Here is a 13,198-nt window from a genome sequence, read left to right on the forward strand (position 1 = left end):
CCAGCCCCCAGCTTTTGTATGTAAGAGAGTCAATTGCTGTTATTGATCCCTGTCCTATTGCCCCAGATTTCATGCTCTGGGATGGGTCATAGGACCTAAAAACCAGAAGCTTTTCTTGCTCTGTGGGCAACAGGGACTGGAAATATTTGATCCGCCTTTTCAATGTCCTCTGTGGATTTTCCTCTCCCAGGAAGGCCACGACTTTGGGCATTGCCCGCCAGGGTAGCAAAAACCATTCTGCATACTTTGACATTATCTTCCATCAAAGAATCCCTGAGGCCTTTTTACACTCATTAATTAAACCTCACATGTTGCCTGGGAGGTAGATACAGGTTATCCACCTCAATTTACTTCAGAAAAGGTTAATTGGCTCCTTGGACCTCACAGAGCCAGGCTAGCAGGTGCCCTCACATTCCTGCCAAGCTCCCAAATAACCTGGGACCAAGTCACCTTGCATTGGTGCCATTTTCTCTTGAATCCCATCACAGACCACACAGGGAAATCAAGTGAGAAACACCAAAAAAAAAAAACCTCCTGCATATATCCATCGCCTGCTTCCCCTCTTGCTTTTCTTAGTATCCAGAAGAGAGAAAGAAAAAAAAAATTTAAAGGCAACATGAAACCACTCCACACTCCCAATGAGAAAATAAAAATGGATGTTGCAGGCTCATGTGTTCTATACGTTTCCAAATATTTCCATCTGCTCCTGAAATTTCCATTAGGAGTTGCCAAAAAGTCTTACAGAATTGTTAACACGATGGTAAATTTAGATTCTTTTTATGGAGAGATGTTTCCCCACCCTCTTAAAAGTCTGGTATCAATTTGTTCTGTCACTGATAAGCCAAAGGTATTGCTGAATTTGCCCTTTTGCCCTGTTCGTGGGCTTAGTGTAGGCAGACCCACTCACAGGGATGGGGTCTGGAGCAGAGAGGTGGCACACAGGCGGGGAGCAGTCCGGCTTCACCCCTCAGTCTGTCCCCCTCCATCCCCCCAATATCAGCAGGAACGACAGAAATACCTTGCAAGAAAATTACGGACCATTGGTAGCCAGTTTCCCCAGCCATCACCCCATCGACCTGCTCTTCAGTTTGGAAACTCCCAAATGAAGGTCGGAGGCTGTTGGGGTGTCCTGCCCGTGCATCACCCAGGGACCCAGCCCCTGATTAAAATCTCTGCACTAATGAGCAGGTTTCTGTGCTCAGAAGTGCTCAGGGTGGCTCTGCCTTTAGCTGGAGGAGGGCAGAGGGGTAAGTTGGACGTGTCCCCATCACCTACCACCAATGTACTCACAAATACAGGAGCTGGCTTGGTGGCTTCACAGGGGGCAACAACAGGGGAGGGAACCAGGCAGAGGCAAGAACCAGAGGGAGAGCATCACTCACGGGTGATGGAAGCTGAAACAAAAGAGAAGATGAGGTGGGGAAAGCAGGGAGAGGCCGTGGCATCTCCTTCGTCAGGCACCAGCTGCCACGAGGATGCTGCTCACTGTGTCGGCCACGTGCAGTGGATGCACTCACGGGTGTTTGTACATGCAGTGAGGTCCCACAGGCACAGCTCTGGTGCAGCAACCTGATTCAGATGAAGTTGTGTCATCGGGCTGTTTCATCAAGGAAGGTTTGATCAAAACACCATTGCTTTTTCAGTAAAACAGGGTACTCTTTCTTTCCTGTTGGAAAGTGCCTTTTTGGGTTGGCCCTTGTGTGTGCTCCATTTGGTGAATTAATAGTGGCATCATTCAAGGCTGATCAACCTGTTATTAGAGTAACTGAGCAAGAGCACACTGAGTACTCTGCAATATTATTTTAAAGCAATTACTCTCTGTGACCATTTAATAATAGTCCTGTTCCCACTGCACTTTTCCAGAGGAGGCACTTAATAGAGATTAAAGATTCAGAGCCATTACAAAAAGGGAGAAAGCACTACTCACTTCTCCAGCAGCAGGATTGATGCTGAAGAAGCGGCAGAGCCCAAGCCTTGCACGACATCTTGTTTTGCACCTTGAGCTAGACCCCATGTGGCTTAGACAAACGAGCTCCCTGCTACAACCTGAGTTTCCGTGCAGTACCGGAGCCCTTGCCACAGCTTCCCCTGCCCACCTGGCGAAGCTGCTCCATTTTCAGGAGCATTTCTCCATGTGAAGAGGGGTGTTTCTCCCCTCCCTTGCTCCCAGGCTGGTCCGCCAGGCTGCCTCCCCCAGCGACCCTCCATCTCCCGGGGTTAAACGCCCTGTGCCAGAGCTGATTAGCAAAACCCCAGCACAAAAATCACCCTTACAGATGCCTTTAGTTACAGGTACAAACCCTGCCATAGCACCTAGAGTAGCAGGATTGCTAGACAGACACTGCAAGGGCACTGTAATGCACTTATGACTGCTATAAATTGTAACTGATTTAATATAAATCATAATCTGAGTTTTAATCTGGTTCATTTTCCTTAAGGAAGGAGAGAGCTGCAAGTCTGGATTCTTGACCTCGGGGAAACAACACAACAATGAGCCCAGGAAAGGAGAATTAAAGATGCCTCATTTAATCCTTTCTACTTCTAAGATATTCCCTGATGTGCCCCAGAGCTTTGCCCATCTCGGGGGACGCTGCTCCACTTCCAGATGACTTCTCCACCTGGCTCCTGGCATAACCCGTGCGGCACCGCACAAAGACCAGCAGCCAGCCACGGGCTGAGAGGGCAAAGCAGAAAACCCACAGCGGCTGCCTTTAGAAATGAGCCGTTCCCACTGAAAGGAAAACTATTTGATCTCTGCCTAACCCCTTCCCTGCAATTATGCTTATCATATTTCCCTCCTGATGTATTTCTTCTTCGAGAGCAACATCCTCCGCTCCGATGCACTCGAACATAAATGCATTGCCACCTGCAGACTGATTGCAAAAGAGCCGCGCTCGGGCTCGAGCTGCTGAAACTCCAACTTGCAGGCTGGTTTTGAACCTGCTCGTACGCTTCCAGATCCCTAGATTATTCAGCATCGGCCCTTGTCTCATCATTGTTTAAGTTAATTAGTCCACTTATTTCAGATTTTAGAGCTTGACCTTTGTCCAGAGATTTGAACTCAGAGGAAACAGGAAAGTTTCTATCTGATTACGTGCTTGGGCAGTATGAATTATTAACTGCCTGGCATAGTGCTATTGCAGCCTCAGTGTTAAAAAGATGTGGTTAATACCTTCCCTGCTTTTAATGTTCTTGTCTGTTTTCAGAGCAAAGCTTCCTTGTCTTCAGCGCTAACTACACGCAGGGATCCGGGGCAGCACTCCTCCGCTCTGCAGGGACGGGCAGAGCGTGTTCAGGCTGCCATGCATTTTAAGTAGTTTTCTCTTAAACTGTTACATTTCATAACGTTGCAATTTTTTTAAAGTATTAGTGACTGCGCTCTTAGCCAGATTATTTTTTTCAAATATTTGTAGGCAAAAAAATCATATTTGCCTTAAGACAATGTCAAAATTTGAACAGATGGGAGTTTTTACCAAAAGAAGACTGTTTTGCTCAGAAATCATTCCATTTCCAAAACCTCAAATAAAGTTTCATATCTTTCAGCAAATCTTGGACTGGGATTATAAATTCAAAATAAAAATACAGAAATTTCCTATGTTGAGCTTATAAATGCTAGTTTACAACATTTTCTGGTGTCTTAATGAGAGCCATGTGACCAAAGTTAGATATTATAGGAAATAGCCAAAAGGCACATATTATTTTACAGGTATATTTTTAAATGTAGAAGATTGCTTTTTAAAATTTTAACACAAGATGTTATTATCCTTTTTTAATTAAAAAATTACTGGGCCATTTTTTCCATTTTTAATATGCTCTGCACTGGACAAGAGAACCAAGTCCTGTTTCCAGAGTCCCCAGCACACCGCAGATGGTCACACCAGGGATATTTTTATCCCCCTTGCATCTCCCAAAAGCTCGCTCACCCATTTTCCTCCCTGTAAGTCCTTGCAGCATTGCTTTGGAAAGGGTTCCATGAGTTCAGCACTGATGCTCTTGTCAGATAGTAACAGCATCATTAAACCACAATTGTTTTACTTAAACTTAGCAAACTAAGACAGTGACCATAATGGCACATAATAGTATCGGAGGGGGAAGACTGGGGCTGTTGCTAAGCCTCGCCAGTTATATATTATCAGTTTAGTGGCAGAAGACATGAGCTCTCAGGTCCTCACAACTTGGTCCTTGTAATTATCCCCATCTCCAGCCCCATCTCCGCTTGTTTGTCCCTATTGACGGTGTTGCTATTGAATACCACTAATGGGTTGTAGCCTCCAGCGATCCTCCCTCTCAATTTCTAGCTCAGGGAAAACACGACAGATGAGCCCACACACTGAAAGGATGGGAGGCCATGCTTGCTGAAGACAGTGGTTCCCTGTAAGGTCATCAGTGGAGCTCATTCAGGTCTTGGGCACGTGGGGCACACACCACCGATGACCCAGTGGCAACTTCTCTCTATCTACCTGGTGCTAAACATGGGCTGCAGACTATTTGCAAGTAAATCCATCAGCTGTCAGCACTGGGTGGGCAGCTTGAGGCTGACCCAGGGAGAAAATGCACCGGGTCAGGTTCGGGAGTGGTACGGAGATGTCCTTCACGCTGGGCTGGCTCATGCCGGTGTGCTGGGGTTGGCTGCGATAGAGTTAAATCTTCTTCACAGTAGCTGGTACAGGCGATGTTTTGGATTTGTGCTGAAAACGGTGTTGATACGATGGAGATGGTTTTATTATTGCTGAGCAGCGTGTGCACAGAGTCCAGGTCGTCCCTGCCCCTCAGCCCCCCCAGCAGCCAGCAGGCAGGGGCACAAGGAGGTGGGGGGACACAGCCGGGACAGCTGTCCCGAGGGAGAGCCCAGACCATACGGCGTCACATACGGCATACAGCTGGGGGAAGGAGAAGGGAGGACACTCGGAGTGATGGCGTTTGTCCTCCCAGTAGCAGTGACGCGCCTGGAGCCCGGCTGTCCCGGCCGCGGCTGAGCACCCGCCTGCCCACGGAGTGGTGACGCATTCCTTGTCTTGCTGGGCTCGCGAGCGCGGGTTTCGCCTCACCTATTAAACTGCCTTTACCCCAAGGCACGAGCGCTCTCCCTTCACCCATCCGACTCCGTCCCCCATCCCAGCGGGGCGCAGAGAGCGAGCGGCCGCGGGGGCTCAGCTGCCAGCTGGGGTTACACCACGAGAGCTGGGAAGGAGCCACAGCTGAATCTGTCCTGGCACCTCAAACCTCTGCATGCTGCCACGAGATCAACACGTATCCCTCAGACAGTTCGTAGAAGCTTTCAGTGGCACCAATCTCATTGTAAAATATTTGCATGTTTTTAATTAGAATTTAGCCCAGGCAGGCCCACGAGGCTCTTTACAATACTGAGACGATGTAACGGATGCATCCTTCTCTTAAGCGTTGTCTGGTGGGCCAGAAAAACACTGGGTTTACAAGAGTTAAGGACTGGGGGCTGGGAATTAATTGACATCTTCCATCTTCATGTGATCTCAGGTGGATACTTTATATTTTTGTCTGAGGAGGTTTATTTTCCTCCAGATTGATTGGATGAATTGTGTTCCCAGAGATCAGAGAGTTCAGATGGCAGAGGATCCTCTTACCAGAAGATGAAAGCCAATATAATCAACTGCACAACTTCAAAACATGCAGCTTGTTCTTGTTGGCTGCGCCTAAGTTTTCCCTGCAGAGAAGCTGTCGACAATGATTTGATATCAATCCAGTAACAATCCCTGGTTTCTAATAATAATTTGCACTTCAGTAGAAATGTTCATGTGAGGCTCTGAGAACATTTAGCAGATGGTCATTAGCGAAGCTCCCCAGTTCTCCTGCAAGGAAGAGATAACAATTATTAGCCTTGTTTTACAGATGGTGACACTGAGGTGAGGCACTGAAAGGTGAAATAACTCTCCTAATTTTCCATAATGAGCCAGTGGCAACAGATCTATGAATGAAACCCAGGCATCCTGCTGCGATTACTCCACAAACCCTATATCCTTATCTTTTACAGGAAAACGTGGTCAAAGAGGTGAGCCTGGAAAGCAAAAAGCAAATGACTCAAAGGCAGGATTCATGACACATTTCTGGAAATAAGGAATTAGGTCTGGGTCAATAAATAACTGGAAAACCAAGGGGACGCAATCTGAGAGGCATGTGAAATGAGGATGGATGGAAAAGAAAGAAGATAATGGAAGGGAGGGGAAGGAAAACAGAGTAGCTCTGACTTTTTATTTCCACTCTTGGTTTCAATCAGTGTTGTAAAATTAAAGGTTAGGGCTCTGAAAGAAAGAAGAAAGTGAGCTCCATCAGCTCCCATGGGGTACATCTAATGGGTGAAGCTTCAGACGTGAATTGCCAACAACACAACCCTCCTTCCCACATAACCGAGGATACGTCACCCTGCAGCAAAGTGCCGGCCACGCTGCTGCCAGGGGACATCGGCTCTGGTTTGGGTGCCACAGAGACCTGCCTCTCCCTGGGCAGGGCAGGGTAGCAGGGCTGGAGCCCTTGGGAATGCTGGCTCTGTCCAACGGCATCCGCGTGCCAACGATCACCAAAACGCCCAGGTGCTGGCTGGGCTGGAGAGCACTCGCCGCTCCCCTTAGCCGAGAGGTCAGCCGCCGAGCTGGAGGTGTGCGGATGGGCGCTTCGGGGACTAATTTTAGCTTTCAGTTACACTGTCTTTTCCTTTCTCACCCAGAATGTCTGGACCGCTAATACTGATGGACTGGCTGATACTACAAACCACCCCGCTAACATCACACATACGCGACGAGGGGAACAGAGCCCAACGAGCTGGCCCAGTGGTGGAGTTTATAAAACAGCCAAATGGAAGCCAAAAGACCTGAGTTTAATCCCTCCAGTTAAGTCATCTAGATTCCTTCTCGCCACCAGCCATCTGATCTCAATCAACAAATCTTGGCCTTCATCTCCTAACCTAGCCGAGAGCTGCAGTGCTGAAGCCTGAAGTAATCTGCATGCAAAATGCTTTAGTAATGATTCTTTCAAGCGGGAGTTTTTTATTATTATTATTTCCCAAAAGCACTCTAATGTGAAAGCAGTAGGCAAACAAGAAAGGTGTCTTAGTAATGTTTCCCATTAATAATTTGTTAATATTCTGTAATGTTCTCCCATTTATTTTCAATACCTATAGAGGCATATTGAAAGAGACCTATTAACATGAATATGTTAAAAACAGTCATGGCGTATTAAAATAGGATGCTTTTTTAAGACTGAAAATATCTTCAATTTGACTATTACTCTCATAAAATCAGTAGGATTTGGCAAGCAAATGGCACAGAATTAAACATCTTTATCTTTAACATCAGTAAACTACATCACCTCTAGATGCAACGTATTCTTAAGAAACTTTGCAATATCTTGCTTTCAGCATCATACCATGAACTTCCGGCACCGGAGAGCCAGAGAGCCAGAACTGTAACCAAAAGTGTGCTGGAGTGGTAACACGTGGCTTTGTAGCAGGAGACATTGGGGTGATTTAGGAGAGCAGAAAAGATGTTTGCATTGGCAAGATAACAGTTTGAAAACCATAACCATGAACACATACCTGGATGCTGCTATCGCAGGTGCTCCTGAGGGGCACGGAGAGCTCACTGGAAGGAGCGAGCATTCACCAGCAGCTGTCTGCATGAAAATTAGGATGATTTCAGAGTGCTTCATTTGGCATATTTGCATTTTGGAAGTAAATGTTAGTGCGTGCCAGGAAGGGATCCTAAATGAGAGGAGGAAAGCGAAGACCAAGGCGGGGAGTACTGTGCTGCTGTGCTTGGGCTAACTATGATAACGTTTTTCATGATACGGAAAAGGTGGCAGAGCAGCTCATGCTGAGGAAGAATGTGTGTCACCTCAAATACTCTTTTTCCATGCCGCATTTTATAAAACCTAATTGCTAAATTTCACGTGCCTTGTCACAGCCACAAGGAAATCAAACAGGAGTGGACTCAACCTGCAGAGCAAGAACTGTGACCTGTAAAAAAAATCTTGCTGTTTCTTCAGATCCTTGGTCCATAGTTGCAGATATCTGTCACCATGGTGAAGTATTAGGAAAGTGCCATTTGTCAGGCCAAAGTGTGTCCCAGTAAAAGTCACAAACCAAAGCTGGATTCTAGATATTCACGGCTAACTTCAGCAAGAGGAGTTGTGAAACATGTCTCTCTTCCATTTTAGAATCCCTAATGACTGCAAATGGTTTAAGCCTCAGCATATGATTTTTCCTTATCATCTCTTTCCAACTTCAGCAAGCACCACATACAGAGAAATCGAGGACACACTCAGCAGACGAGGTACTCTGCACAAGGGCAGGGATATTCCCCCGAGTGCTGCTTGCTATGCCAGAGGATCACTCTTCTGCCACGTGAAGAGAAAACAATCCACAAAACTGGGTGTGTATTTGCAAGTGCACATCCACCAGGCAAAAGCATTTCAGTGGCCACCTCTTCCTAGCTCTGAGGATTTCAGAAAGCTTCTAGTTGGAAATTTCTCATGATTATTAGTACAGAAACCCCAAGACCAAATCACCTTGTCTTGCTTGGGTGCAAGACCCAAAGGCAGGAGTCCCTGCCTACAAATGTTTCAGTTTCTGCAAAATGGCAAATCTTCTTTTTGGAACACAATTCCACAAGACTCCTGCTGCTAAAATACATTCAGGATTTCATTCCAGCTTAATCCACATTTCTCTTGAAGTTTTACCATTGGTGGTTGTCCGAGTGGATTAAGATGGGTGCCGGCACCTTCTGAGAACCCACTACCAACCTAGTGTTGGCCCTACAAGTCACATCCAGCGTCAGCCACCCTTTTGGGAAAGTAACCCAAAGAAGGACCCTATAAAAGATATGCTTTAGGCTGGACACATTTAAATATTGTCCTGTGCAGGGCTGGAGTTCCTGTTTGTCTGTGAGGACCTCAACTTTCACTCTTCTTTTCCTTATTTCAACGTGACGTTATTTGTGATAATGCAGGACATTATTTCACAATTTCATTTTCTGCACATATACGAAATACTATCTAGTAGGCAAGTGAGACAGAGGGAACCAGATCTGCCATTTCGCCAACTAAAACAATTGTATTACAAAGCTCAGCACGGTTTACATTATTGTGCGGTGTCCAATCAAACTCTATCCCAAAGGTGCATACGTATCTCCAGACTATTTTAGGGGTTGGCAGCTGCTCCAGTACACTTTTTCCTTTTTATTTATTTATTTATTTATATATTCCATCTTGGGGCTTTTAAAATTGATGGGAGGCTGAAGGCAAGAACTGATGCATTGTAGATGACAACAAAAGAGGCTCCATAAAATTGCTTTTGGCATCTCGTGTGCGTTCTGTCTACATCTTATAAATTACTGCTGCATTTCAGTGATAAAAATAGTTTTGTATTTGGAATTGATTACAGTGAGATAAGGCTCTAATAAAAAAAAAGTACTGATGCATAAATATTCTGAACATACAAGGGTAATTTCATTTGATAAAATAAAAGTACGGCTTTTAATTTCATCCTTTTAAACAGAATACACATACATACATACACACGTGCCACAGTGCAGATAAAACTTCGGCAGCTGTTTTGCTTAGGATTCCCAGAAACAGTTATGTGCCTCTTGCAACTCTTCTTTTCAGACATTTTTATGGCAACCTCTGTATCACCAGCATTCCCATCACTGACGCCAGGTAACATTCCCCCTGCAACCTAAAAGCATTCAGCCCAGGCCACTCCGCTTTCTTCTATGTGATAAACATCGATTCCTTTCCTGTGCCCTTACTGGTTATTACATTAAATGGGTTATTTTTGTTTGGTTCGTTCCTTAGCACATCAGCTCTGCAACTAGTGGTTTTGCCTTAACTGGGACTGCAGGATCAGCAGAGGGAGCTGATATATTGTTTTCGGCAATTCTAATATAAATGGAAGCATAATTTTATTTACATGAGAAAGACGGAAATAGCGATTCATGTTTCAGTATGACCCAGACCAGCATGCTTTACTCAAGCAAAATGCTATTTGACTTAGCCTAATAAATTAAGGGTGAAAATTGGCTCTGCATCATGACAAATGCACAGCCTAATAGTTAACCTTTAAAGAAATGCAAGGCTTAATTGCAGATAATAGTGACGGGGCTGGCAGTGGAATCCAGGGTTGGATCCAGGACCTGGTGAAAGACAGAGCGAAGCACCACATCTGTTTTCCAGCCCGTGAGCACAGAGGCCGACAGCTGCATAAAACTCACCGCTCACTTCAGCCCCATCAGTGCAAGGTGCTGAGCAAGCTGCTGGGCTTCCAACCCCAACAGCACGTGTTGGTGTCAGCCCAGCACCAAGACCCACGCCCCCAGGCAATGCTGGGCACAGAGGCTGTGTCCATTTGCAGCCCCTTGAACCCCTCCATCCACACGGGGAAGATGATTTGGGGCGGGGGGCAGGAAGCCGGCTGCTCTCATCGCACCAGCGCCCTGCCAGAGCCCGGCGGGAGCCGGGGCTCACGCCTTTGATGTGGGCTGGACGGGATGTGGATGCGTCTGCTCTCGCCAGCCACGCTAGCCGAAGTGCAGAAAGAAAAACCAATGGCAGAAAGACTCTTACAAGTAAGCTGATCCTTAAAAACTTTTCATACGAATAGCAAAAGCAGTACAAAGTGGGTCCCCAACAATGGGTAGTACTTCCACTGGGTAAACACAGGTAGACTGACAGCACGTTACTTTTAAATTTCATTTATTTATTTTTGTGTACATTTTTCTTAATTTGACTGACATACCATTGCTATAAAGATGCCCTGCTCTTTGAATATTTAATCCAAGACCACTAGTTCAAGTGTGGTTATGAAAAGTCACGGCAAACATATGACTGGAAAGAGGTGGTTGGTTTTGACTTCCAGGCAGTTGTTTGAAGCATTTCATAGATGCACACAATATTCAGCAGAACACACGCACACACAGTGCTGAGTTTAACATACACACACCCGCACGCACACACACTCACATCTGGAAAATGGTTACAGTGGTTGAAGTTTCAAAAAGGTGTACTGTCCCCTTCTCTCAGCAGCAGTGATAAACCTTTGGATATCCTGAGAAATAAAATCGAAGCATAGTAAAGAAGATTAACTTATTCCATCAGCAAAGTTTGGGGTTTTTTTCAAGTTAAATATATTCTCCCAATCTATTTTATTTTATTTTTTTTTTAAATTAAGAGGGTGGAGGGTAAGGATCTGGGGCAGTCAGGCTTAAAGAATACCAGTTAAATTGTTCCACCAATATCCTTAATCCAGTACAACACGGATCCTAAAAGCATCTCATTAAAACAACAACATTAAATAAAAGGCTATCTAACATTACGCACATGGTCCTACTGTCAGTCTCCTACTATTTATCATCCTCATAGGATGATGAACGGCTTTGAGATGAACGAAGACAACACAGGTTAAGAGAAGTGTTTCAGACGGAGCGGATGTGAAGCCATAGGGGTGGGCAGCCAGGCGACCACCAAAATACTCTGGAGCACAGGGAGGACCCTGTGAACTTTGCAACATCTGACTGATGAAATTTCGCCTGGTTGCAGAGAGGAACAGGAGCTCGGAGCGACAGGGCAGCACTGCCTCCTGGCACAGGCTCTGCACTGCTACAAACCAGGGGCAAAGCCCGAGGGGACCTTAACCAGCACTGACAAGAACCTGGGTGCCATCTCACAAAGATGACAGCACCTCATTTCTTTTAAATATACCACTAGTATGTGTTCACAAGAGCCTGCCAAGGCAGGGAGAGTCTTTCTCAAAGCCTGCTATCCCTGCACCAATCTACCTTCTCCCAAAGCCACGATCTGGGGTCTTGGCATTAGGATTTGGGCAGTTTTGATTCTGATGAGGACCAAGTTTCCTCCTCAGGGCTAAAAATCAAAAATCGCTCACATTGCATTGTCCTACCTTTTCATCTAATACTACCTCTTCCATTCCTGCTGTTGATGTGAACACCAGTGCTTTCCCTGCTGAGCAGCAGAGCCTGTGCTCCTGTGAGCTCCCCCATGCCATGCGCTCCCTTGCTGCGGAGGGGTTGTGTGAGGTTACGAGCTGCTAAGTAGCAATGAGCACTGCAGAGGAAACAGGCCAGCAAAGACTTAGACAACAAAAACAAACATGAAGCAATTAAAAGAAGGATGGGAGATGTGGTCTGATGTACTTTTGCCAAGAAATAAATATTTTACATCGCCTTTTTTAAAAACACTTGCATTGTGTTTCTTACATCTCCAAAATGGTAGACTTACTCACTCCACCCTCCCATGTACAACATGTGCACATACACACTCACACATACACACACTCTAATGCACATAACGTTTCCAGCTTTGCAGAGCTACTGGATTTACTTTGAGACAAGTTCCTTGTGCATTTTGACAATTTACTTTGAGACAAGTTATTTGCAAGAAGGCAAAGTTCATGCATGGCTTTGACAGCTCCACTTTCTCATAAATGGTTTTTGAAAAGCAGAAAGCAAATGAGGGCCAAAGCTCCATTTAAAGTTCACCTCAGATGCCTGAAAAGCATTTATACCCACATCCTTCTGAGGTCCCTGCTTTATGAACTTCTAATGAATTCCACATTCTGCTACCCAACATTTCTTATACATAGGGGGAAGAAAAAACAAACCAGAAAACCAATGCAAGCTGTTTGAAAACAGATGCACCACAGCATTCTTTATCAGAAAGGCTGGGGAGGCTTTTGAAGCAGGAGAGCAGCAAGGCACCTTTGCAAAGAGAAGAAAGGGAATAAAAAGAAGAAAAACCTCGTGGTTTTGAGCCCCCAGTCCTGCTTGTCTCACACAGTCATGCTTATGGGATTTCACCTCAACATCTCTCGCAGGGCAAGAAGAAGCCATTCATTAGCTGCTCCATCATTTCTGTAAGACTCACATCCTCCAAACCCAGAGCAGACATGTGGCCAGAGGGTGCCTGGGTGGCCCTCAGCCTTGCTTCGAAGCAATCCTGGCAACCCCAGGTCTCACTAGCTTGAGGGCTAAAGGAAAACTCCATGCAAATTTGATACAGAAAAGCCTAGCATGGGACTTGGACAAACCAAGTTCATCACAAACCAGATTTTACTTTTCAGGTGGAAAATTATCATTTTCTCAGAATTCCACTGTGCTTTTGGCTAACGATCTTGTGACATAGAGCATTTTTACCAGTTAAACTGAACCCTGATGCT

The 13,198-nt window shown here is 45.6% G+C and overlaps 1 protein-coding gene across 1 annotated transcript in view; it reads right to left on the bottom strand.

Moving 5' to 3' along the window:
- Positions 1–10,702: 10,702 nt before the first annotated feature.
- Positions 10,703–13,198, bottom strand: part of MAP2K6 (mitogen-activated protein kinase kinase 6) — a 55,176-nt gene continuing 52,680 nt past the window's right edge. The window contains exon 13 of the mRNA XM_037404717.1: positions 10,703–11,071. The gene's annotated coding sequence lies outside the window, so the exon portion shown is untranslated. The remainder of the gene's footprint in view (positions 11,072–13,198) is intronic.

The sequence above is a fragment of the Falco rusticolus genome, chromosome 1, assembly GCF_015220075.1.
Source record: "Falco rusticolus isolate bFalRus1 chromosome 1, bFalRus1.pri, whole genome shotgun sequence".
NCBI lineage: Eukaryota > Metazoa > Chordata > Aves > Falconiformes > Falconidae > Falco > Falco rusticolus.